This window comes from Piliocolobus tephrosceles, chromosome X (genome assembly GCF_002776525.5).
Source record: "Piliocolobus tephrosceles isolate RC106 chromosome X, ASM277652v3, whole genome shotgun sequence".
NCBI lineage: Eukaryota > Metazoa > Chordata > Mammalia > Primates > Cercopithecidae > Piliocolobus > Piliocolobus tephrosceles.
In genome coordinates this window covers 29,740,740-29,763,930 of record NC_045455.1, presented here as the reverse complement: position 1 = coordinate 29,763,930, position 23,191 = coordinate 29,740,740, and the positions used below count along the sequence as shown (strand labels likewise).

General features: G+C 34.6%; 1 pseudogene; it reads left to right on the top strand.

The window, feature by feature from the left end:
* The first annotated feature begins 309 nt into the window (after nt 1-309).
* On the top strand, nt 310-2,097 carry LOC111551786 (annotated as a pseudogene).
* The last annotated feature ends 21,094 nt before the right edge of the window (nt 2,098-23,191 follow it).

The following is a 23,191-nucleotide window of genomic DNA, read 5'->3' as shown; positions in this document are numbered from 1 at the left end:
AGGACCGAGGGTGCCAAGCGTGAGTGGCCTCGTTGATTGACGTGAGTGAATTCAGATATAACTCCAGCTTGTTAGAGGGCTTTTGAAAAATCAAAAACTGATTCCGTGCAAGAGAGCAAAGTTGCTGCTGCTTACCGTTCAGAGACTTACAGGTGCTTGCCAGCATTGCAACAGGGACTCATTCATTGAGCAAGACTTATAATTATCTCTTCGTTTGAGAGATCCTAATAAACTGTTATTACAATTTCTCTTCTGACTTTCAAAATTTTGAAGTTTGAAAGACACCTTTGCAACTAAAACAGCATAAGCACAGCCAGAAGAGAGAACCTTGTTATAATGGGTCTGTCCAGTCAAAATGGTCGGTGGAGGGGCCCTTTGAAATCCAGTGGTGACCCTGGGAGGTGGCACACAGACACAGCAACAGATTACTTATTTGTGTGAAGTGCCTTATGCTGAAAAACACCAGGACAATCAATAATGGCACCCAGCAGCAAGCACAGTGTATGACCACCACTATTAGACGTGGCGATGACTGGAAAAAGACTTTAAAACTCCCTCCGAAAGATCTAAGAATCAAACCTTCTGATGTGACCTCCACAAAAGAAAATGAGTTTGAAGATTATTGCATGAAACGGGAGTTATTGATGGGAATTTTTGAAATGGGCTGGGAAAAGCCACTTCCTATTCAGGAGGAGAGCAATCCCATTGCTTTATCTGGTAGGGATCTTAGCTAGAGCAAAAAATGGAACAGGCAAGAGCGGAGCCTGTCTCATTCCCTTACTTGAACCGCGACATCTGAAGAAGCACAATATACAAGCAATGCTGCGTGTTCCAACTAGAGAACTTGCTCTACAGGTCAGTCGCATTTGCATACAGGTCAGGAAACACATGGGAGGGGCTAAAATGACGGCAACCACAGGTGGAACCAGTTTACAAGACGACATAATAAGGCTTGATGATACAATGCACGTGGTGATTGCTACCCCTAGGAGAATCCTGGATCTTATTCAGAAAAGAGTCTGGGCATGGTGACTCACGCCTGTAATCCTAGCGCTTTGGGAGCCTGAGGTGGGCAGATCACGAGTTCAAGAGATCGAGACCATCTTGGCCAGTGTGGCGAAACCCTGTCTCTACTAAAAATACAAAAATTAGTTAGGCTGGTGGCATGCGACTGTAGTCCCAGCAGCTCAGCAGGCTGAGGCAGGAGAATTGTTTGAACCCGGGGAGGCAGAAGTCGCAGTGAGCTGAGATTGTGCCACTGCACTCCAACTTGAGCAGCAGAGGAAGACACCGTCTCAAAAGAAAAAGAAAAAAAAAAAAAAAAAAAAAAAAAAGAGTAGCAAAAGTTGATCATGTCCAGATGATAGTATTGGATGAGCAGGCAGATAAGTTGCTGTCATAGAATTTTGTGCAGATAAATGGAGGATATTATTCTCATGCTACCTAAAAACAGGAAGATTTTACTATATTCTGCTACTTTCCCTCTTAGTGTACAGAAGTTCATGAATTCCCATTTGTAGAAACACTATGAGATTAACCTAATGGAGGAACTAACTCTAAAGGGAGTAACCCAGTACTATGCATGTGTAACTGAGCTCCAAAAAGTACACTGCCTCAATGCACTTTTCTCCAGGCTTCAGATAAACCAGTCGATCATTTTCTCTAACTCCTCTCAGCAAGTTGAATTGCTAGCCAAGATTTCTCAACTAGGTTATTCTTACTTCTATATTCATGCTAAAACGAGGCAAGAACATCAAAATTGTGTATTTCATGATTTCTGAAATGGCTTATGCCACAATCTTATTTGCACTGATCTGTTTACCGGAGGTGTTGATATACAAGCTGTGAATGTGTTAATAAACTTAGATTTCCCAAAGCTGGCAGAGACCTATCTCCATCATATTGGAAGATCAGGTCGCTTGGGTCATCCTGGCTTAGCCAACTTGATCACATATGATGATCGCTTCAACCTGAAAAATATTGAGGAGCAGCTGGGAACAGAAATTAAACCTATTCCAAGCAACATTGACAAGAGCCTGTGTGTGGCAGAATACCACAGCGAGCCCGTAGAAGATGAGAAACCTTAACAAGCATGCTTTGACAAACTACAGAAGGCTCGTTTGGATCTGTGACGCATCGTTTTGAGGGGAATGCTCTTCTCTTTGTGGGTTTTTCATGTTTTATTTTGGAACTATGAAGACTTAAAAGAGCTCAAGCATTTTTTCTTTTTTAACTGGTGATGGAAAGAAGGCTGAAAAGAAGGAATACACTTTTTTGGTTCCATTTGTTTGCACTATGTGCTGACTGACCATTACTTGCACTAACTACTGGTTTTTTAAAAAAAATGTTTTCTGGGGAAAGGGGACAAGGAAGTAAAAGAAAGAAGAGAAGGGGAGAAACCCTAAAAAGAGAAGAATCTTAATGAACACACAAGCTTATCTATGATTTCAAAAATCTCCAGTAGCTGACTCGAGTGCATTTCAACTTCTCCGAGTACTCATTCACTTTTTTTTTTTTAGTTATACTTTAAGTTGTAGGATACATGTGCAAAACGTGCAGGTTTGTTACACATATACACCATGGAATATTACTCATTCTATTTTTTAAACCTGGAGGGCTTATTACTTATTTGTGTGAAGTGCCTTATGCTATGAGACCATTCAGAATATCATCTTTTAGATGCAGCCCAAGGTATCAACAATAGTAACTCTTTCCTTTTTTCTTTTTCTTTTAAAATATTTTGTCTTTTCATTTTAGTTTCAAGTTGAAGCCTCTTCCCTTTCTACCCAATACTCAATGAGCCCAGGGCTGGAAGATAAAACTCATTAGTAATTTTAGACACCATTTTCTTTTTCTTTATGTGGAGGAGTTGATATACAACTGCAGTTCATCCACACTGTAAATACATGTATTTTAAAAATCAACCCTGACTGGGCACAGTGGCTCAAGCCTGTAATCCCAACACTTTGGGAGGCTGAGGCAGGTGGATTGCCTGACTTCAGGAGTTCGCAGCCAGCCTGGGCAAAATGGTGAAATCCTGTCTCTACTAAAATACAAAAAATGAGCCAGGCATGGCAGCATGCCCCTATAGCCCCAGCTACTTGGGAGGCTGAGGCAGGAGAATTGCTTGAACCCAGGAGGCACGGGTTGCAGAGAGCCAAGATTGCACCACTGCACTCCAGCCTGGGCAACCGACTGAGACTCTGTCTCAAAATAAATAAATAAATAAATAAATAAATAAATAAACAAACAAACAAACAAACAATCCCAAGTAAAAATTTATTCTGGGCTGAGCAGATAAAACATCATCACTCCCAAAGGAAAGAGCAGTCTATCATTGCAGGAGCCGTATGACAAGCCTTTGTGCTCTACAGCAGACACTAAAGACTGGTTTACACATGCCTCCCATAGCAGTATGGCACTTGATGGTAGACATGTTAGAGCCTTGACCCTCTTTCCTCTGTGGCAAAATGTGTCCTGTAGAAAAATGAGTGTGTATGTTTGTATAAACTTTGTAAATACGTTCTTTTTCTGGGTTCAGTTAGATAGACAGATAGATATTTTGGATGAAGGTTGCTGGGATTAAGGGGATTAGAGTGATTATAGGAACAGCTAAAGATGAGAGGGGGCTCAGTGTTACCCAATATAAATTCTAGAAAGTACTTTGGCTTCTTGCTGTAGAGAGCAGATTTCTATGGTACCCTGTGTTAGTAAAGGGCCCCAGCAATCTGGGATGTAGTGTTTGTGGCACACTGTGTCATCTAGTACCTTTAGAGTAGATTTACCAGAGAGGGCAAGGAAGCTTCAAAACATTGATAATCCTATATATATATATATATATATATATATATATATATATATATATATATTTTTTTTTTTTTCTTTGAGAAACTCTGATTTTGCTTCTTCTCCCTTTCTGAAAGTTTGAGGAATATTTGAAGCTCTGCAAATGGGGGCAAAGATTAATCTACCTTGCAGTGCAGGAATGCTGTTGAATGGCAGTGTGGTTGAGCAGTATATATATAAAGCACAGATTTGCATTTCAGAATATGAGCCAGTACCAGCTTTGGTAACCTTAGCAGTTCTGGAGCTTAATTTTCTGTGGATCATTTCCTCTAGTGTGTAAATGTGTTGCCCTCTGCCCACCTTGATACATTAACTTTTGCAGGAATGGGCAACCTGAGAGCTGTTAACTTTCATGCTACAGAGAGCTGCTTGCCATTCTCTTGCATTTTAACAAGAATTGTTGTCTGTTATTTTGTACTGTAAATTGCTGGTAAATGCTTTACAATCTAATAGTGTTGCTTTAAATTATGCCACTCCCAGCATGCTTGATATTTGGCCTGATCTCCAGGCAAAATGAGTGAGATGAATCGAAACCAGTAAACTTTTATTTTTTAATTTTTTTTTTTTTTTTTTTTTTTTTTTTTTTTTTTTTTTTTTTTTTTTGAGACGGAGTATTTCTCTGTCGCCCAGGCTGGAGTGCAGTGGGGCGATCTCGACTCACTGCAAGCTCAGCCTCCCAGGTTCACGCCATTCTCCTGCCTCAGCCTCCGGAGTAGCTGGGACTACAGGTGCCCGCCACCACGCCCGGCTAATTGTTTGTATTTTTAGTAGAGACGGGGTTTCACAGTGTTAGCCAGGAGGGTCTCGATCTCCTGATCTCGTGATCCGCCCGCCTCGGCCTCCCAAAGTGCTGGGATTACAGGCGTGAGCCACCGCGCCCGGCCTTTTTTTAGTATTTTAATTCCATTATAACCTAGTGTGCTAGGTTAATCAGGAGGCATCGGGAAAGCGGTAACAGTAAGGGTGTTCCTTATTATGAGGGGCTAAAAAAGAAAAAAAAAAGAAAAGTCCAGGCTTTGACCTAGTCCTTAGAACATCTTTCCATTTAACAATTCCTATTAAAGGGTCAAGCACCAAAACTGAACCACTGCCTCTACAAGACCGTGTGCAGTAGTGGCATCCCAGATAGTTTAGGTGCCACTCCTCATTAGAGGTTATACTTCAGTAATACTTTCAATTTGGGGACTTGGTTTAATTTTTTCATTTTTTGGTTTTTTGGGTTTTCTTTAATAGATGTTGGAGAGAGGGTGTTTTGCTCCAAAAGGGAGGGTGTCTGCACTAAGAATTTAGAAACACTTTGGAAGCTCGTAACCTCATCAGAAACTGCCTTTAGCCACACTCCTGACCTTCTAGATGAGTAACAAAAAATGAAATAAGTTCTTGGGAATTAAACCATGTTATTTTAATTTGCTATTTTTTTCAACTTTCGAGGTATTGGTAAATTTGTTATTGTGGAATCATTTTCTTGCCAAATACCTTTATCAAAATTATTGACCTCATGAGAGCTGAAGTAAGTCAGCTTTTTGGTGAACTTTAGTGGACTTCTATGAGATTGTAATTGTACTTTATATCTCTAAAGATAGTTTTTTAAAACCCCCCCAAAAAATTTACTCGACTTTCTGATCTAAAAACACATCTTTCAGGTAAAGAGTTAAGTGTCCAATGGTTGTCACAATTTATAAGGTCAGAGGGAGCTAGCCTGGCACCTGGACTCTGCCCCTCCACAGCTGATAAATTACAAGAGAAGTGCATTTAAAGTCCCAGCTACTGGGGAGGCTGAGGCAGGCGAAGGTGCTAACCAGGGAGGTGGAGCTTGCAGTGAGCCGAGATCTTGCCACTGCACTACAGCCTGGGTGACAGAGCGAGACTCCTTCCCAAAAAAAAAAAAAAAAAAAAAAAAAAAAAAAAAAATTCTCCGGTAGACAATGCTGGGCAAGGGAGGGAGTAGTAGGGCTGGGTTATTAAGATAAAAGCTGCTGTATTTTAACCATTGGTTGTGAGGGATGGGGTGCCTGGGTAAAACAAAAGTCACTGTTCTCTTTTTTTGAAACAAAAGAAAAACATTATTTTTTGTTCAGTAAAAGTGGTAGAGAATTCCAATGTCTCTAGCCACATGGGACCAGTTCTACTAAAAAGTGAACAGTGGGAACTCAAAATTTCAGAAATATTGGGGAAGAGAAAATTGGCTTTTTGTTCATTGGCAGATGTTCTAGTGGGTCTTGGTTTTTGTTAGGATGTGTTATGTTGTATGCACACGTATATGGACCAGAGTCTGCTGCATTTATAAGGTGCAAAAAATATGGTAAAATCTTGATTTTTGTTAATTTATCTCAATAAAAGCCTGCTGGAACTCCAAAAAAAAATTAATATAAATAACATTATATAATAAACCCACAATAAATGTCACAGGTATTTTTTAGAGTGAAAATATACAGTACTGTATTTATATTGGTGAAAAAATAAATAAACCAGTAATTTCAATCTTAGTATGAACCTGATTCAGTAAGGCCAGAATATTAAAAAAAAAAAAAAAATCAACAACACAAAACAACATCAATGTTATTTTGAACAGAAAGATATATTAGGGAAGGGAATTTAAATGGAATAATGAGGTTTACAGTAAAGGGCATAGTTTGTAATGAATTTATGAGTTCTGATTTTTTGTAAATTTGAACAGATGAACCAAAAATTTTTCAACAAACATATTATAAATTCTTGGAATAAACAAATATAACAACAGACTCTGTCTTTATTAGGTCCATTGAATAATAGAGAACATGAAAAAATTTAACTAATATAGTTTAAAACATTGGTTTTATGTACATGTTTTTATATACAACTTAACTATATATGTAAATATATATAAAAATATATATAGTTATATATTTACACATGAACTGTATACATATATACATATGGCATTTGGCATGTAAAAATTATTTTGTATTTAGTTCAACAAGTACCACTATTATGACCGCATTATCTGTTCATATTGAAATATGACTGTTTATTAATAATAAAATGTCAACATCATCTCCTTAAAAAATGCAATCATGTAAAGATAAAGGCAATATCCAAAATAATTACTGCATTAATCAAGGGCTTATATATCCAAAAAGCAAACAGAAAGATAGCAAAGCAGTACTTAGAGGAAATTTATATTTTTTTAAATAAAAAGTTAAAAACAATAAGCACTGAAATAGTAAAGCTAAAACAGAATAAATAAATACTAGTTCTATAGAAAGAAGGAGATAATACAAATAAAAAGGAACAAATTAAAAACTTAAAAGAGAAAAACAGATTTTTAAATCGAGGGAAATAACATTTTAAAAGATTTTAATGGGAAAAGTTTCAACAAGAATGATGAAAGAAAACTAAGAAATGATAAGAATTGACATTAGAAAGGAAAAATTACTACAGTCAGAAATATAGAGTGCATTTAAACATTTAGAAAATATTGTCAGTATCAGTATGCTAATACTTAGAGCGTCTTTATAATTAAACATATTTTAGAAAAATAGAAATATAGGTATGTGCCTCCCAAAAATATGAATAACTGAATGTGTTCAAGACAATTTCAAGAAACTCAAATCTCTCAAAATGTCACACTCTTTTCTGTTATTTTCTCCCAAATACCAAGTTCTATGTGTGAGAGTTAATATTTCTATAAGGATTTTTATTTGCCTTTGGTTTTTTACTCTTTCTCTTTCTGTCATTTAACATTATAACCTATATAAATGCTAGGTTTCTTCTTTTCTGTCATTACTCATCTTAAAATCATGGATATGTTTTCTAAATATATTATCATCTATTCAACGCATTTTGCCTATTTCTATAATGTCCCACATTAGTATACATACTAAAAGCATTTTATGTTAACTTATATTTTGAAATCTGCTGGAATATGCATTTTCTATACCAGGATATCTTATAAATTTCAACTATCTTGTATATTTTCTCTTTCTACAGTATAATTACACATTCTCAAATATTAAATGCACATAATACTAATGTAGGTCAAGAAGAAATGTGATGAATAAGAATAGAAAGCATGATGCAAATAGGTATAAATGTAGGTAACCTTTTTAAATTTGTTAAATAAAACACGTGGTAGTCCCTATGAATAAAAGTCACTATAGTCATCCCTGGGGAATATCATGTAAGCTAAATAATTCTCTAAGATATAAAAAAGATATGTTTCATAACTTAAATGCTCTCAACGGAGTGATGGGAAATAAACCACAAATGCCCACTTACAGGACTTATCTATTATTCTGGTCCAGGGAGCATGACTTTGATGTGGTGAGAAAGGACGTGGGGAGTCAGGCAGCATGTCCCAGATCTCAGGAGGTTTTATTCACTTATGTACTTTTTGTTTTACTGATAAAGTTTGACTCCGGGAAATTAAAAAAACAAAACAAAACAAAACAAAACTACTATTCATACTATTCAAACCCAGTGGCTTACTATAGGCTTTTCTGGGGGAAGAAAGCTATTTCTAATGAGTATTTCACAAAAAAATACTTTCCCCATGTATTCATTCAAATTCAAAGACTGAATTTAAATTTAAAATCGAAACAAAAAATCGCCAAACCTTGTATGACTTTAGTTCCACATGCTTGTGGCAGGAAAAATTAAAATTACTTGAATCATTTTATCTTTTTATTTAGAAAATATTTTAAGAAAGATTGTTCATGTGTTAAATAAAATTTCAGATTTACTTTACAAGAGCTAGATACCCAGGATTTTGAAAATGTTTCAGTGATGCGAATTGTGAAATAAGACCTCAGCTAGAGTCGGTCCTCCAATTGAGACATTTTTCAGAAATATATACATACTATTTTATGGTCATTACATAAGCAGGTGTTTTATCTTCTATTGCAGCTTCATTTTGCCCTAGGGAACCCAGCTGCCAGAAAATGTGTTGTGATTACATGCATGTCAAAAAAGATAGTACACACTTCACTAAAATGTACTCATTCAACACATTCATTTGGCAACCTCCAGCTGCTACATATTTAATACAACCTTGAAATTATCTGCTGTATTGGAAATTGAGAGCAAGATTTATTTCAGTGGGAATATACAACTAATTGGATAATACAATTTTCTGTTTATTATTTTAAATGTTAATAACAAACCACTTTTAAATAGATTATTTCCTCTAAAAAGGAATTTACTACAGTCAATTACAATACTGTGATGTAGCCATAGTGATTTAAAGCCATGAATAATTACATTTGGAAAAAACAAGACATATATTGATTCTTTCAGTAATACTTTAGGCATGACTAAGAAAAATTGTTATGAAAGTATAATGAATTTCCTTTTTATTCATTTTGTTATTTTGACCAATCATTCGTTTATGAGTAAGCTTTAGAAAGCTTTTCTTTTTGTCAAGATGCATTCGAGTAATTCCAGAAATCATCATCTAGCTATTAAAAATTTATATAATACATCAACAATAAAATATATCTATTCATTTCAAATCTCTTCTTGACGGTTATGCTAAAAAAGTAAAATATACGGCCAGGCGTGGTGGCTCACGCCTGTAATCCCAGCATTTTGGGAGGCCAAGGAGGGCGGATCACCTGAGGTCAGGAGTTTTAGACCAGCCTGATCCGCATGGAGAAACCCCATCTCAGTTAAAAAAAAAAATTAGTTGGGAATGATGGCGGGCACCTGTAGTCCCAGCTACTAGGGAGGCTGAGGCAAGAGAGTCACTTGAATCCTAGAGGCGGAGCCGAGATCGCGCGACTGCACTCCAGGCTGCGCAACAGAAGGAGATTCTTATCTCCAAAAAAAAAAAAAAAAAAAAAAAAAATTAGCCGGGCATGCTGCAGAAGCGGAGGTTGCAGGAAGTGGAGGTTGCAATCAGCAGAGATCGCATCACTGCACTCCAGCCTGGGCAACAAGAGCAAAACTCCCTCTAAAGAAAAAAAAAAAAAAAAGAAAGAAAATACACATAGCTAAAAATTTGCGTGAATGCCTACTTTGTAGTAAACTTTTTGCCAACATAAGTGCCTTTTTCAGCCAAGATTTTTACAAATTATGTATACATATATATGTACATGAAAATGTACATATATATAATATCTTTTAACCAATTTGTATTTTAAAAGCTTTAAACATTATATACATTGGTTATGACAACATATTTGTAAAAGAAAATATGTCAGTATCTGATTTAGAAGTCAGGTATTATAAATTAGAACTCTGTGGCATTAAACTTTACAAATGGCTCTCTGCCTTAAAATATACAACAAACTGTTCATTATTATGATTTTAACCCCCTCCAATAGTAGTTAGAAGAAACCAAACAAAAACTCACTATCATAGCTGGGTGAGGTGGCTTAGGCTTGTAATCCCAGCACTTTGGGATGCTGAGGCGGGCAGATCACGAGGTCAAGAGATCGAGACCATCCTGGCCAACATGGTGAAACCCTGTCTCTACTACAAACAAAAAAATGAGCGAGGTGTGGTGGTGTGTGCCTGTAATCCCAGCTACTTGGGAGGCTGAGGCAGGAGAATCACTTGAACCAGGGAGGCAGAGGTTGCAGTAAGCCGAGATTGTGCCACTATACTCCAACCTGGGCAGAAGGGTGGAACTCTGTCTCAAAAACAAAAAAACAAAACAAAACAAAACTGGAGAGACAGAAAAATAGAGACAGACTGAGAGATAGAATAAAACTGATTTCTTCAAAAGTGCAACTCCCTGACAGTTAAACAACATATAATCTGAAGGTGTTTGTATACAATAACTGCAAGTTGTAAATTATCTTAATTTTTAGGTATTGGGCCATGTGAGTCACCTTCTGAAATTTCTTTTAATAGTCAGAGTAAATCATGGTGTCAAGTTACACAATCTGTGTGAACAAATGAGATTAGATATACCCATAGAATTTACATATTTTACCTATTGCTATTATGTTGTAAAGATGTTAAACCTTGTTACCTTGTTCTTTACTGTGTATTAATATTTATTTATACATCTCTAAAAGTAGTAATTGAGTTTAGGAGATAAATATAATTTGCAGTGTTTCTAGGTCAATGCATGAAGTAATGCTATGTTTGTTCCTTGGCAATTCTACTACCTATTTGAAGTAAGAAAATTCTGTAGGAATGGCCAACTCTGAAACACCCATTGATTACCAAATACTGAGAAGGCAGAAGCAAAGCGCACTATGGCAGAACATAAAAACGAAATAGTTTGGAAGGTCTTTTTTCTGGAGTACAAGAGGATTCTGCAGTGGATGTGTTATCTGCTACCCAAGTGGAGGGTTTCCCCAGGTTGCTGATGTTTTGTGAAATATTGTAATTGACATTACAGTCTCTCGGGCCATCATTATCCAGCTGTATATAAAAACAAAGGACAAGCTTCACTTGTCAAAAAAGGATGTACGTGCAGCAAAAGTGTATTTAAAAGTGAAATTAAGAGGTTTTCAGTGTGTAAATCATAATAATTAGATGTGTTTGGTAGTTCAAAATATGTGTCTCCTCAATAAATAGGAAATATTTATAAATTGATGTGTATTCTTCTTGTTCATGTGATGCTTCCTTTCCATTCATCTCTCAATATAACATTCTTTGTCATCTGCTATTCTTTGTTGTGCTTTTTCCCCCTAATCTCTCACTTTCTGTGTAAGTGTGTATAAGTATCCTCATCTCCTGTCTGCTGTTTGGCACTTTCACTCAGTTACATTTCCTCCACTCCTATTACATTTTTTATTTCTAACTCTGTGGGCTCTGGAATTAAAAAAAAAAAAAAAGAAAAGGAATGATAAAATGGAATGTAACTACTACTTGAACAATATTTTCATAAGCCATATAATGTAGACACTGATTATTGGTTACACTGAAATACAAGGGTAATGGACAGGAAGAGGATAAAATGGTATATCTATGAAGGACATAAGCCTTATATATCATGAAAAGAATATGATAGTAACACATAAAGTTAAAAGCAGTCAAGGAAAGTTTTTATTAATGTTTTTGCCAATTATGTGTATATTTAATATGGGAGAAATTATTTAGGTAAATATTTAAATATTACAAATGAGAACTACTGAAGTCACAGAATTGTGAGGAAGTCTTCATTACAAGACTTTTAGTATCTTTTGATTTTCAAATCTATGTTTAGGCATTATTTTGTTATCAATAAAATCAATATTTTATCTTACATTGCTATGAAATGTTGTAGTATAATTCAAGCCACACTTTCTTTTACCCAATACAACAATTAAATAACTTGTTACTACTAAAATAGTATGCTAATGTATGCCAGGGCAATTTGAGATGATGACTATCACATTCTAATATTCTTACAAGTCACAAATACATCCTACTCACTAAACACTAGTAGTAAGTGAAAATGAACACTATGGTGGCCCCTGGTATCTCAAAGGGATTGACTTCAGGATGCTGCAGACACCAAAATCTTCACATGCTTAAGTCTCTGATGTAGAATGATGTAATATTTGCATATAACCTATGCACATCTTCCTCTGTACTTAAATAACTTCTAGATTACTTATAATACTTAATACAATGTAAATACTATGTAAAGAGTTGTTATACTGTATTCTTAATTTTTTAATTTTTTAAATTTCTTCTTTCCAAATATTTCTCATCAATGGTTAGTTGTATCCACAGATTTGAAAACTGCAGATTAGGAGGGCTGACTGTACTAGGTAAAAATTAAATTTCAGAAAACCTTGTCAAACCTCATTGCTTCTACGTAAAAGAGGTTATATTGTGTGGATTTTGTTTGTTTTTAAGTTTTCAATTATCAAATGAAATTTAGATACACAAGTAGGTATGATGTCTTGTTGGGAACAGTGTGGTTCAATAAATATCATTATATCAATTATGTTTAGTCTATAATGAATCTGTAATTAACTTTAAGCATTCAGTATTTTTATTGCTGCATTAACATTTGTGTTTACAATGTTACTTGACATTAATGTGGTATGATTTTATTTTGACTTTGTAACCACTCATATATTGTAATGTTAAATTTTAAAATGTAGAAATAGCACTTCACTTATTTGCACACTGATTAAGCAATTTATGATTGCAAATTCTCCCAGAACTTTTAGGTAATTTTTCTACGTATTTTTAAATGATCACTCCACAGTGGTTTTATATCAATATTTGTTATCATTATTGGAGAGATCATTTGTCCTTATTCTGCAAAGCTGAATTCTGTATGCCAAATGCCAGCATCCTACACATTAATTTAGGAAATTTTAATACATGTTTGAAAAAAAAACAAAATTATATTTGCATCAGCATTATATATCTTCCATTATTTCATAAAAATATCATATATAAGTAGAAAACTGTCCAATATTCTTCTCTCTAGAAAAAACAGTGAAAGAAAGATCTGGACTGAAAAATCAATAGCTAGCCTCCTCATAAGTTAATACATTAGCTGAGGAAAGATACTACATTGATTTAGCTTGAACTTTCCTTCCTCTGCCAGCCACTTTAGGGATTAATTATTTTATCATTCAATCTGGGTTTTCCAATTTTTTCTTTCATTATCATCACACTTCATGGTGATTTGTTGACAGTGGTTTATTCTGAACCAATTTTGAATTGCCTTTGATTCAACATTTGACTCTGAGTTTCTAATATTATTCACCTATCACATACCACTTTGCCCTGATCTGTTCTAATAGGTCCATAAGATAATTTTCGAAGAAATCAGATGTTATTTCTGAAATGGACTTCTGTCTTTCCTATTTGTGAACAGTTAACACGATTCCACATATAAATTCAAAAGCATGTTTGGAAATAATATTCTTTTAATTAGATGTTCTGCTTACATGTATGCACCTTCCTGAGCTATTAAAATGTAGAAAATACGAATCTGAGACAATAGCATACAAGTAAATGGTAGCAGAATATAAGTGACATAATATAGTCAAGCAATGGTCATGATATAATTTAGCCTAGGTATAGCTTGACATCATTTATTTGAATTTTCTAAGTAGTTAAAGTATTTATTTATTGCTGGATTATTTCATTAAGGGCCCATATTATCACAAATAACATTTGTTGAAAGCATACTCTGCATAAATCCTTGATTAAAGATTTAGAGATAATAGGATGGCTTTTGTATTTCACAAAAGATCTGATCTACAAGGATCATAACACGTATTCAGAAGCAAGTACAAAATATTACCATTGCCAGAATAAAAGATTTAATTAACTATAGCATGGATTTCTGAGATGTCATTCCATGGAGAAATATCTTTGAGGATATAAGTAGAAGCAGCCTCTTTATCAGGACCATGAAAAATGGATGACATAGAAAATCATATTATGTTATTGTTTTGATGGGATTTGAAGGTCAGGATGGTTCAAAAGTTCGTTTGTTTCTTGACTCTATCCTTTAACATGTCCATCATTGTCCCTTCCATCAATTTATTTGAAGATATTTATTTGAATGACTCACAATTTCATACCTACTAAGTCAGCCAACTTTAACTGTAGAGATTTTGTAATAGAATAGTTTCAATGGAATCTATCTCTTTGTGTACTGTATATGTTATTACAAATTTTAATCATATAATACATACAGAAGGTTTTGAAATGGAGATGTTTAAATTCTCCAAAGATATATGTTCATGAAGAGAAAGGAGTTGTACACATATACATAAACTTACAAACCAATTTACACACATATACAATGTAGATGTGTTGTTAAAATTACATATATACTCCCATAGTATTCAGATCATAATTCTTTAGGAATTCTATTACTCACATATTCACAGAGCAAATAAATCAAATAAATACAATCCTTTCATAATTATTATTAAAATAGATATATAAAATAATACAGTCTATTCTGAATGTTGTCAGATTTCAAAATTTTAATATATCCTGAGCCTAGAAGAAAACTGCATATGAGACTATCCATGCATTATTGTCATGTTTAATAGTTGTGATGTCCATATACTTGACATTTAAGTAGATTTATTGCTTGTACTTTTTCCCTAAATATTTTAAACAGAGAATATTTAACAATTTGGTAAAACGTCATTACTAAGAGTCCATTAGATGCTACTGAAACCCAATTCAATGATTTACTCAGGAGCTCTAATTGCCTCTGATTTTATGAAAGAATCACAGTGCTTGAAAAATTCTTCTTCATAGATAATACTGATGATATTTTTACACTATTGGTTTATTTAGAGAAAACGGAATTTTCATGTGAAAATTTATGTAAGAGAATATATGACATTTAAAATTTATTTTATCTGAATTTTTTTTTTTTTTTTTTTTTGTAGTCGGAGCCTTAGTCACTCAGGCTGGAGTACAGCGGTGCGATCTTGGCTCACTGCAACCTCCACCTCCCAGGTTCAAGCAATTATCCTGCCTCTGCCTCCAGAGTAGCTGGGATTACAGGCACCCGACAACATGCCCAACTAATTTTTGTATTTTTAGTAGAGACAGGGTTTCACCATGTTGGTCAGGCTGGTCTTGAACTCCTGACCTCAAGCGATCCACCCACCTAGGCCTCCCAAAGTACTGGGATTACAGCTGTGGGCCACTGCACCCGGCCTTATCTGATTTTCAATACAATATCTGAAAGATAGACAAGTACATTCATTTTTAACAAAACACATACGGCAAGTTCTCATGCATGTCTTTGATAGGTTCTTGGAAACTGTGACTTTAAGCAAACAACGTGTAATGAAATCAGTTTTACCTGAGCTAATTGATTTAAACAAATGGTAAGTTCCTATGGCACGTTTCTGATCACAAAAACATCAACGATTTTCTAAATGAAGACCAAAATAATTCTAATATTAAAAATTAAAATACATGTGATTCATGCATGCACTTAAGAAAGATTAATAAAAACAAGTAAGCCAATTATTAACTCAGTTATTTCAGTAAGGATCATGGGCGACCAGAGGGTATACTGGGACTTCAGGGCACAGGCGGGAACCAGCGGTGGACAGGATGCCATTTCTCTGCAGGTTGTGCGAGTACACACACACATACACACGCACACACACACACTCAGACTGGGACAAGGTAGAAATGGCAATGGACCTAATATGCAAATCTTTGGAATATGGAAGGAAACTGCAGTACCCAGAAAAAAACCCACAGACATGGGGAGGACATGCAAACTTCACACCGACAGGGGCCCCTACCAGGAACCCTTTTTTTTTCCCTCATCAAGTTTATAACAAAACATGGTGAACAAAATGTTATTTGAAGACTTGCTATATTTATTACTCACCTACTCAATAAATAGCATTCTGCTAAGTGAACTGGGCTATAAAAATGATTAAACCACCGTCTCTATCTGGGAAGAGTTCGATATAATCAAAAGTATTTAAAGTGGTTGGGATATAGTACAGACTACATAAATTTAGTCTGTATAGTTTGTAAAGTTGAAGAGGCTGAATTTAATATATATATATTTTCTCTTAAAAATGTTTTAGGAAATTGCATTCACACTTGGCTTAAATAACAAGACAGAGAATTTCCTAGAAGAATGTCACGAATCAATTGCTTATTGAAATTCAGTAGATTTTTAACAGCTAGAGATAAAGCCTATTTTTAAACCCCTATTCTTCTTCACCCTAGATTTAGGAAACATGAGTATAGTAAGCATTTGGCAAAGTCCCCTGATGAAAGTAGGAGCTCAATGTTCATTTGCATTATGAATAAATGAATGGCACCTGTTTTGGATACTTGGATCTCTTCACCTAGAAGCAAACAAATAAAAAATTGAGAAAAACATAATCAGAAACTTTCATATTTCTGAAAAAAAATACTGTGCATACATTTCTAAATGAAAGTCTTAAAATTAATTAATTTAATGTTACCTATAAAGGTTAATAAATAAGGCTCTTTCCCAATAGCTATAAGTAATTTAATTTTAACTGTTTTCTGTGAGATTTTTTATTGTCTTTAGTAAGCAATATCCATGAAAGCTGTTTGATTATATTAAGGATACTGAAATACTATCCCTTTCACCTCGTGATAGCCACATTATACTCATGCTGCAAAACACTTAAGGGAAGCAAACACACTTTGGAAACTTGGTCTGGAAAAGTAAACCAAAGAGTGAAAACATAGGCTACATATTCAATGAATGCTTACAATAATTGAAACCTTCAAAACAAGTGTTACTTAAGTACTATCTGAATATTTTCTTCTGGCTGGGCGCGGGGGCTCACAACTGTAATCCCAGCACTTTGGGAGGCTGAGGCAGGCAGATCATCAGAGGTCAGGAGTTTGAGACCAGCCTGGCCATCGTGGTGAAACTCTCTCTCTACTAAAAATACAAAAATTAGCTGGGCGTGGTGGCGCACACCTATAATCTCAGCTACTCGGGAGGTTGAGGCAGAAGAATCACTTGAACCTGAAAGGTGGAGATTGCAGTGAGCTGAGATCGTACCACTGCACTCCAGCCTGGTCTACAGAGTGAGACTTCATCTAAAAACATCTAAAAATATATATACATGTATTATATATATATAATATATATATATTTGATGATATAACTATGATATCAATAAAGAATGGTAGTGCAAACATAGGTGTCCCATATGTGTGTATATACATGTGTGTGTGTATATATATATATATATGTGTGTATGTGTATGTGTGTGTGTGTGTATATATATTTTTTACTTTCCAGAGGTAAACAAAAAAGAAGACATTTGGAAACTTTATTAGGAAGAATAACTACTGATAACTGCTTAATGTGATGAAATAATGCTGTTCGCAGGTGAAAACTTAAACTCACTCTGCAATTTAGTTGCACTTTGAAAGTTTATATTGGTTATCTCATGAATAATATTAAAGAAGTATTGAGGAGGCAGGTTATGATGATACTGAAATGCAGGAAAGAGTTCAGGAACACCTGGGCACTGACTAATCAGTATAGGATGTTGTCAGGGTTAAACACCTAATCAACAAGAAGATACCGATGTTTGAAGCAGTTCCATTAAAAGGACTACACAAATTGTTGGTGGAATTTATCCAGATTGATCATATAACTATGATATCAAAAAGAATGCTAGTGCAAATGCAGGTGTCCTAACTTACTGAAGAACTTGATACACTGATTGCCCACTTACTCTACTTGTAATTCCTGACATATGTTATGATACTTTATTCTTTTTTAATGTTCCTTCTTTTTAATTTTTATTTGTATAGATTCATGGGGTATATGAGCAGGTTTGTTACGTGGCTATATTGCACAGTGGTGAGGTCTGAGCTTTTAGTATACCTGTCATCTGAATAGTGAACATTGCACCGAATAGATAACGCTTCAACCCTCACCTCTCTCTCATCCTCTCCTTTTTTAAAGTTCCCAGTGTCAATCACTCCACTCTGTATGTCCATGTCTGCCCATTATTTAGCTCCCACTTATAAGTGAGAACATAAATTATTCGATTTCCTGGTTCTAAGTTATTACACTTACGATAATCGCTTCCAGCTCCATCCTTGTTTTGGCAAAGGACGTGATTTAATTCATTTTGATGGCTGCATAGTGTTCCATGGTGTATATACACCGTGTTTTCTTTATTCAGTCATCTGTTGATGAACACTTCGGTTGATTCCATGGCTTTTCTATCTTGAATAGTGCTGCAATAAACATACCAATGTAGCGTCTTTTGATATAACAATTTATTTCCTTTGGGTAGATACCCTGTAGTGGGATTGCTGGGTGATACTTCATTATTGATTTACTGCTGTCCAGGCACCCAAACCTTCCATAAAACAATCAAACATTCTGCTCTTTCCCACCTTAGAACTTTGCATAAACTGTGTCCTTTTCTGTAAGAACTCCTCCTTTCGCTATTGATTTGGTGGTTGTTCTAGTAATGGGCTATATTTTAAATGTTTTATCCTCAAAGGTTCTTGCTTGAAAACCCTGTTTAATTAGATCATTATATTATTCTATTGCAACACCTGATTAATGTATATTAAATGCTAATATACCATCTTGATATAGTATGGATCTGTGGTCCCACCCAAATCTCGTGTCAATTGCAATCCCCAGTGTTGGAAGTGGGCCTGGTGGAAGGTGATTGGATCATGGGGGTGGATTTCCTCCTTGGTGTTGTTCTCATGATAGTGAATGAGTTCTCATGAGATTTTAAAAGTGTGTAGCATCTTCTCCACCCTCTTATTCCTGCTCCAGCCATGTAAAAAGTTCCCGCTTCCCTTTCCATCTCATGCCATGATTGTAAGTTTCCTGAGGTTTCCCCAGAAGCCAAGCAGAAGCCCCTATGCTTCCTGTACTGCTTGTAGAACCATAAGCCAATTAAACCTCTTTTCTTTATAAACTACCCCATCTCAAGTATTTATTTATAGCAGCATGAGAACAGACTAATACACATATATTACACAGTAATTTATCATTGTCATAGTTAAGGTCTATAAAATTATCAGACCAGAATTTGTGAACTAACTTACTCTGCTTGTTTGTATGCCCTCTAGAAGCTCTGAATGAGTTCAAATAAAGACAAATCCAATAATGAAGGTTTTAGAGCTTCCAGACAGTAGATTGGTGACACTTTTATGGCCAGAAAGCTTTGGGAGAGATTCAAACTCATTCTTCCCATTTCAGTGGTTTAAAAGCTGTTTATTTCTCAGTAACTGTTTCGGTAAAGTTGTTGGTTTTCAAGACTATTTTGCATTTGAGAAGAATAATTGGTAATCTGAAAAGTGTAAATGTCAAAATATCACTGCTCTTGCAGAGATTAAGCCTTTTTTCTTGGTTAAACACCCCTGGATTATTGCAAAACTTTGCTAATTTCCAGAAATGTGAAAAAGTTGATTCCGATAATTTCTGCCAATATTTTCATCACTTTTAGAGTAATGCAGATTTTTATGATCTTGTCATTTCCATACCTAAAGTGTTTTCTTGCTTTCAAAAAAAGAAAATCTAATGTACACTTATAAAAGATTTTATTTAATTTGTAAATTAAGAATGGAATTTTGATATGGTAAATTGGTTCCAAGAACATTGAAGAAAGTTACTATAATGTTTACCAGAAAAATATTCAGGTATATTTGTATACACTTTTTTAATATACAGTAATATTTGAGTAAGATTTCCAGGTTAGATACAAATCTTGTTAATCTCCTAAAAGGCAATTAAAAAAAAAAAAACCTAGTAATTGAATTTTGGGTAATCTTTTCCTTGTAAGAATTTTAACTTGCAACAAATTAAGTTTGTAACTTGTAACTTAACTGTACTGCACTGTAAACAAATAATAAATAGAGGCAAACACATACATGGTCTACTGGAAAATTAAAAATAATTCTTAAATTGGCCTCTTAAACCTCTATATTTTTAGGCTACTAATTGATCCCTTTTTCTATTTCTTTCCCTCTGTTTTCTGATTCTGAACAAGAGTTAATTTTCCAGTCTCACTAATAATCTTTAGTAGATTCACACTTACATTACGCAACCTAAATTCATTTGGAAGCAATATATGTAAAAAGTATTGGTGTTCATACAACAAGATTATGTCCTTGTTTAATTAAAATTATTTTTAATATATTGTAATAAGTAAAATTTATAACACCATAATATATGACAAGTTTTCCTTATTTATAATCCACTTATAATGTCTTTATTATATAAACACTTTTTTAAGTGACAAGAGAAATTTGTCTTTTTCTTCTTTTTTCTGAAATGAATTTCCCTCTTGTTGCCCAGGCTACAGTGCAGTGGCGCAGTCTCTGCTCACTGCAACTTCCGCCTCCTGGGTGTAAGCGATTCTCCTGCCTCAGCCTCCCGAGTAGCTTGGATTACAGGCACCCATCACCATGCCCAGCTAATTTTTGTATTTTTAGTAGAGACAGGGTTTCACCACATTGGCCAGACTGGTCTTGAACTCCTAACTTCAAGTGATCCACCCACTTTGGCCTTCCAAAGTGCTGGGATTACAGGCATGAGCCACCATGCTGGGCCTATAAAAGTAATTTTTAATATATGTCACTAAGTGTTTTAAGTGTGGTGATAATGAATTAAATCACTAGTCATTCTCTGCATTTCCATTTTACTTGAAATCTAAAGTATAAAAAAGATCTCGGTAATTTTAAACAGTGTATCTTAAATGAAATGTGAACAACTCAATACTTGTAATAATTGAATTAAATCCAGTTTTAAACTCTGATTTGTACCATAATAAGGTACTAACCAGAACGTAATCATTTTTGTTTTAAAAATTCTTCAAGTTGTAAAAGGTTTTGCACTAAAATGTAAAATATATAACCAACATTACATGGAAATAATAATTGTAAGATGAATTACCACTAATTGACACATTGACACATTCAAGTATGTTTTATTTTGTTTTTTCAAAAGGGTTAATTCTGTTCTTTTCTCTCTGTCCAGATCTAACTGCATCCCTGGGCAGATATGTTCCTGTATACTAATTAGTTGCCCCAAGGTCTCTATTAAGCTTTGACTATATCTCCAGAGCTGTCAGAGGAATTAACAACTAGGACTGCATTTTACGTATAAAGGAATGTAACCTACTTTTCAAACTTATTCATTCTGGTATCAGTGCTGATGGACCACTTTAAAAAAAAAACTTGTGTAAATGTCTTCAAATGAAGAAACATTTAGCTATCTACTGTTTCAAGTTGTAAACAACAAGAACACTAATGTACATTTACTTGTCATAAACACCATGTGAACTTTTGTTGAATATATACATTTATTTTCCTGTCTAACCTTTTAAAAATATATCTGAGATTAAATATCATATCTTACATTGTTTGGCATATTAGCAGATACAGACATTTTGAAAAATCAGTATCCCAGACACTGCTAGGAAGCAGTATGCGCCTATGGATGGAATCCCATAGCATATGGCTCTTTCCTATTTCAGGTGTTATTATCCAAACTCTAAAAAGTATTCACGATTTACCTGTAACATTACATGATCCCAGGAGTGGCATTATAACATACCCTTATTGTGTGTTTATAATACTTCCGGCAACGTATGATTGTGAGACTTCTAAAAAAAATAATGCTTCAGGGTGTTCTTACATTTAAAACCGTATACTACATAATTTAATAGGCATAAATTGTTCAGAGGGAAGGATTGATAGATCTTTGGGAAAATAAATCGTGAAAATAAAAGTACTATGGAAGAAAAGCCATGTTTCATTTATGTATTAGGAACTATAAATCTATCCAATAAAAACTTACAGCAAAAAAAAAAAAAAAAAGAAGAGAAAAAAGTAGAACAATAAAAAATAATTGAAAATAAACCATATGGCACTAGATTAAAGTTGGACACATTACTATAAACTCATGTTTAGATATATAGGCTCTATGTATGTGTGTGTGTATACACATATGGCAACACACCCATACATACATACAGGCCCAGTGACACAGCACTAACAACAATCATATCCTGTGCTCAAATATCATGTTCTACATGCCACTTTCTGATAAAAATACCATTTTCTGATCTTCAGGGATACCTAGAGAAACAGTTTATTGTAGAGCTACAGCTCTAGAAAAATGTAAGGAAAAATACAAATTAAGCTTGGAACATCTTAGAGTGCCAGAAAGTAAGGAAGTGCTCGAAAAATAAATGTTAGGGTCATATAAAACAAATAAATGACACCACCACCAACAAAAGGAGGCAAACCGAAAGAGTTCCCAATGGGAAAAACTGGAACATTTTAAAAAACAAAATTAATATCTTAATATTAGTCTATAACCCAAATAATAAACATCCATTAGCCATACTGTTATAAATAAAATATTGCATAGTAAATAAATGCTGAAGAAGGGAGAAATCTTTCAAGGAAATGGCAACTAATTTATAATTCACCCAGCAACTCCCTTGCTAGGAGTCCACTCTTTTGAGTGTACACTGATCTAACTGACTAGGTTTCAAAGAGAAGTGGATAAAAAGGGAAATGTTTCTGAACAAAAGAGAACTTTAGCAGACACTACCTCAGTGAAGTAATTAAGTTTAATAGCTGTAACACCCGACCTGATATAAAGAAAAAATTATTTAATCTCTGTGACATTCATTTGAAAATCTCATACATCTATAATCATTAGGAATATATCAGCCAAATTCATACATAGAGACATCCAGCAAAATATCTGGCAGGTATTCCCCAAAAATCTTCAAGGTCATGAAAGGCAATGATAAATGGTCACAGGCCACAGCCGACTCATGAGGCACGGTGATTAAACACAATATGGTATACTAGATTAGATCCTGACATGGACGAATGGAATTACTGGAAACACTTAAGAGATCTGAATAAAATTTAGAATTTCATAAATAGTCATGTGTCTTTATTGAACCAC